The sequence below is a fragment of the Ranitomeya imitator genome, chromosome 1, assembly GCF_032444005.1.
Source record: "Ranitomeya imitator isolate aRanImi1 chromosome 1, aRanImi1.pri, whole genome shotgun sequence".
NCBI lineage: Eukaryota > Metazoa > Chordata > Amphibia > Anura > Dendrobatidae > Ranitomeya > Ranitomeya imitator.
The window spans coordinates 336,611,583-336,617,358 of record NC_091282.1 but is presented as its reverse complement, the minus strand read 5'-3'; positions in this window follow the sequence as shown (position 1 = coordinate 336,617,358).

The window sequence follows — 5,776 nt, the reverse complement described above, 5'->3', positions numbered from 1 at the left end:
ACTCCGCCGGACAGTCAATTATAGGTTGGCTGTCTACCTTACTACACCTATGAAGACATAGTGGGCAACGCGTGGAGAGGGGCATCTCTAGGGTCCCGGAAGAGCTCCGAGCCTTCCCGTCAAACGGGTGGCGTCCTAGCCATAACATATCTGGGGGACGTTAGGAACTAGTAGCATCTGGAACCAAAGAACGAGAAAGCTGTAGAGAACAGCAATTGTGAGGACTATTCCGAATGCTCAGCAGGGTAGGACTACAACACACAGGCGCTAGTGGTAGGCAACGATTTCCATCTGCGAAGGAAACTCTGGATGTGCCCATCGGACCGGCCGGTCTCTGATAGCCCTGTTAAACGTGCTCTGGATTGAGGATTCTGAAGTCTTCAGTAAAGAGGTAAAGAGACTGCAACCCTGTGTCCTCGTTATTGCCTGCACCTCACACCATCACCATCCACCTTACTTGGAAGCCCTGGGGACACACTTCACCTGTGGGAAGTTATACCATCCAGCTGCCATTCCATCACCCCAGTGGACCCCACAGCAGCGTCGGTCACCCTGACCGAACACCACAGATGGCGTCACGAACCCCTGACAGACTGTACCACCGCCTCCATTGGACGCCCCTTAGCAGGGTCGCGGACCGGGTCTAGCCACCGTGACAGCCTCTGAACCGAACCAGAGAGGCCCGGTACTGAGAACCCGTGGCCCTGTGTCTGGGGGCAATCCATATATATATATATATATATATATATATATATATATATATATATATATATATTTATATTTAATACAGAGACAGATAGCAGAAAAGCCGGTAATTTAATACATACCGTAAACCATTTCATATCCCTTATTTTTGTACATATTCCTCACTACTAATGTAAGAAGTGTCTGTGTGTAAAATGTTGTGACTCTAGCTGTTAAAATAAAGGGTTAAATCACGGAAAACATTGGCGTGGGCTCCCGTGCAATTTTCTCCACCACAGTGGGAAAGCCGGTGACTGAGGGCAGATATTAATAGCCTAGAGAGGGACCATGAATATTGCCCCCCCCCCCCCGGCTAAAAACATCTGCCCCCAGCCACCCCAGAAAAGGCACCTCTGTAAGATGCGCCTATTCTGGCACTTAGCCTCTCTCTTCCCACTTCCCTGTAGTCTGGCTGCGAATTCGCCCCTTCCTACTCTGTCTGTGCCCCCTCCATTTAGCGCTCACACAGGGTTAATGGCTGCGTTACACGTTATACCGCGATGCAACGCAGGCCATTAACGCTGTTATTAACCCTGTGTGACCAACTGTTTATTATTGATGCTGCCTATGGAGCATCAATAGTAAAAAGATCTAATGTTAAAAATAATAAAAAATAATTATATACTCACCGTCCGGCCCCTTTCCCGCTCCTCGCGACACTCTGGGCCATGCATTGCGGTCTCGCGAGATGATGACGTAGCGGTCTCGCGAGACTGCTACGTCATCTGGGTAATTTCGTAATGCATCGCTGGGAACGGAAGCTGTCGGCTGCATCGCGCGCTTAGGGACAGCTTCGCTGGACGCCGGAGGGTGAGTATATAACTATTTTTTATTTTCATTCTTTTTTTAACAGGGATATGGTGCCCACAGTGCTATATTGTACTTGGGCTGTGTTATATACTGTGAGGCTGCTATATACTACGTGGGCAGTGTTATATATTGTGTGGCTAGTAGAAAGTCTATAAAGGCACGGATGATTGACCTCGTGGAGATCAAAACAAACAACACCGCGGAGACACCATCACGTGTATCTCAACGCAGTGATCCAGAACACTGCCCCCAAACATGCAAATGCATGCAGAGGAGCTGCGGAGACACCATCACTGTTCTGTCTTCCTCCACGTAGGATGCTGTGTGGATTCCAACATACGGCTAAACCTTCATCCACATCCCAGTAAACAGACTGTGTTGATGCTTAAGTCTTATTTATTAGGGTGATGATAACCAAAACTATAACGTTGAACAACAAAGGTGGACAGTATTCATAGTAGATGATCGAATAGTGAATGATGTTGATGTACAAGGTGGATGTTCAGTGAATAATCATAGTGGATGACTGATCATAGTGGATGACTGATCATAGTGGATGACTGGTGAAAAACTGTAAAGAATAACAGCATTTCAGTATATGCACATACAGGGTGCAATCACATAAATAACTGGGACATTACAGCAAGAATTATACAGAGAGCATTACACAGTAATTCTAAAAGCACTGCCCTATTCTGTACAAGAATGCATCTATCTACATGCAGAGTACACCTGAACCTAACTGCAAGCTGCAAAGCACATCTGGCTAACTATATCTGACTATAGGAGCTGCATAAGGCTTAAATACTAACACAAAACATAAGCTGCATTAAACCTTTATAAACGTACCGAGATCCGTTAGGACAGGGGTAAGGAAGTAAGCGAGACAGGAGCACGTGTGCCTTTGTTCAGATCTGAGGAAAAATGGCTACTGAAGCTTGTCTTCACAAGAAGAATGTGGGCGGAACTAACCCATAAGACATTGCTCTTAGGAGGGAAAGGTTGGTAAACAACATGAAAAGTAGGTAACTGATGACCTCCAGTGGCCACAACTTGAATAACAAGATATTTAACTTTCTGCACATTAAGATGGGCAGAACACTCCCCGCTTGGCGTCAACAGATGCCACAATTAGGTTCCTTTGGGGAAAATAATAATACAAGCTCGGTAACGAGCCTGAGGAACAGTTTGTTCTCCCCAAGCTTGCACACTCTGACCTCTACTTTCCGCACTTTCCCATCTTTACTGGGAAGGGTCTTAATGACTAGGCCGAGTGGCCACTCGTTCCGATGTGACTGACTGTCTTTGACGAGTACAACATCGCCAGATTGAATGTTTGGGCGGTCTTTCTGCCACTTTGTCCTGGTTTGCAGAGTGGAGAGATACTGTTTCCTCCATCTATTCCAGAAGACGTTGGACACGCTTTGTACTTGCCTCCATTGTCGTCTGTAGAGGTCTTTGTCATTGAATTCCCCGAGTGGAGCTTTCGGGACACAGGTTTTCTGTGTGAGTAACATTGCAGGAGTAAGGATGGATGGATCTCCAGAATCACTAGAAAGTGCTGTAAGAGGCCTGGCATCGAGGTGGCAGCTTGAAATCTCTGTATGTAGAGCAGACACTTGAGGTCGGATCTCTTCGTCTGTGTCTGGACCCACAAGTTCGAAAGTTTCAGGCCTGCTGATGTGGGGCATCGAACGGTAAAAAGAGGTAGGACCTGTGAACCATGAAATGTCCTTCAGATATCTGGGTGCAATGGATCTAGTCGCGTGGTCCGCAGATTTGTGGTGAGTAGGTACGTAGTGCCACTGATTAGGGCCAGTGGATCTTCTTATCCGAAGTACCCGGTTGCTGACGTAGACGTAGAAGCGTCGTGTCTCGTTACAGATGTACCCCAGTACCACCTTGCTATCGGTGTAGAACTCTGCACCCTTGATCTTCAGGCTCATCGCATCCGAGATCAGTTCGGCCAACTCAACTGCGAGGACAGCAGCACAGAGTTCCAGTCTGGGTATAGTGTGTTCACGAAGTGGCGCCAATTTCGTCCGACTCATAACGAACCCGATATGGCATTGTCCACTTACGTCTATGGTTTTGAGGTACACTACTGCTGCAATCGCTTTGACTGATGCATCACAGAAAATACAAAGTCTTTGCATTTTGACCTCTGTGGATGGCACAGGAGCATACGGTCGTTTCACACGAAGGTTGGTCAGGGCTTCAAGAGACTTCCTCCACTCTGCCCACAGGTCAGCCTTTCCCGCTGGAAGTGGATCATCCCAATCAGTAGTGTCTTGGGTGAAGTCCCTGAGCATCAGCTTCCCTTGGATGGTTACTGGAGCTACGAACCCCAAGGGGTCGTATAAACTATTCACGAAGGAAAGAACTCCTCTGTGCGTGAAGGGTTTCTCATCCTTGCTGATCTGAAAGGTAAAGGTATCTGTCTTCAGGTCCCACAGCAATCCAAGGCTCCGCTGCATGGGAAGGGGGTCGATGCTGAGGTCTAAATCCTTTAGATCGCTGGAATAGTCTTCAGAGGGAAAGGCTTCCATCAACTCTCGGCTGTTGGAAGAAATCTTGTGTAACCTTAGGTTAGACTGAGCGAGCATGTCACGAGTCCTCTTTAGTAGACTGATTGCGGCCTCACTTGTCGGTGTGGACTTCAAACAGTCATCCACGTAAAAATCCTTTTCAACAAAGGACCTGACGTCCAAGCCATACTCTTCTTCACCCTTTTTGGCAGAATGTCGGAGGCCGTAGATTGCGACCGCTGGGGAAGGACTGTTCCCAAAGATGAGTACTCGCATCCGGTACTCTGCGATGTCTTCGTCCGGGTCGTTGTCACGGTACCAGAAGAACCTCAAGTAGTTTCTGTGTTCCTCTTTGACGAGAAAACAGTGGAACATCTGTTGTATGTCAGCCATAAATGCCACTGAATCTCTACGGAAACAGAGTACTACTTCCAGAAGTCTGTTGTTGAGGTCTGGGCCCGACAGTAAGACATCATTCAATGACACGTCTTCGCATTTGGCACTTGAGTCAAATACCACTCTAATTTGACCTGGCTTCTTAAGATGGTGCACTCCGAAGATGGGCAGGTACCAGCACTCCTCTCCGTGTCAAAGTGCAGGTGCAATCTCTGCGTGGTTGTTCTGGAATATCTTTCCCATGAAGGTAAAGAAATGTTCCTTCATCTCAGGTGACTTCTGAAGCTTGTGTCTTAGGGAGATGAATCTGCTGTAGACCAATTCCTTGTTGTTGGGTAGGCGTCTCCTCTGAGGTCGAAATGGTAGAGGTGCGACCCAACTATTCGACGTATCCTTGACTATTTGTTCGTCCATGATGTCCAAGAATATCTTGTCTTCTATAGACATCGCTACCTTGTTGTCTTCCTTCGTCCTGTGGAAGACTGTACATCCTATGTGGTCTTGTTCACCTTCACAGGCGTGGTCTTCGTTGATAGGAACTGAGAAAGGGCAAGGTAGGGGAGTGGTGCTCAGTAGTTCCTTTACCAGCAGACTATTGTGACACGGCTGGAAGAGAGATGGACGTCCATTTTCTAGTGTGCTGGTAAGCATACTGTTGACTGAGACCGGCTTGTGTGCTCCTCCTAGACAGACATCTCCTACAATTACCCATCCAAGGTCTTGCCTGTGCGCGTATGGAGCATTCCGTGAGCCGTTGATATATTCTCTAGTCTTGTGGACTCGTAGTATATCTCTTCCCAGAAGTAAAGCTATTGGCGCTTCTGGTTCCAACTCAGGTATCAGGTGGGGTATACGCTTCAGGTGGGGGTGATACGTTGCCACCTCTGGTGAAGGTATCTCAGACCTGTTCTCAGGAATCTGGTTGCACTCCAGGATGGTCGGTAGTGACAGACAGGTCTGGCCATCCATGGACTCTACTTTGTATGCGGTTGCTTTCCTCCCCGCCGTCTTGACGGTACCTGAACATGTCCTAAGGGAGTAGGGAGAACCGGGGCCTACAATGTTGAAGTTGTCAAAGAAGATGGACCTGGCTAAAGACCTATTACTTTGGTCATCTAGGATTGCATATATCTTGAGCGCTTTGTCTTTGTGGCCTGTTGGATAGACTCGGACAAGGCAGATTTTTGAGCAGGATCTTCCTCCCTTGAGTCCCTTACAGATCTCCGTACATTGAGAGGTGACCGCAGGGGTGTCTTCATCGGCGTTCTTCTGTTTCTCATCGTGCTTCTCTGCTTGTG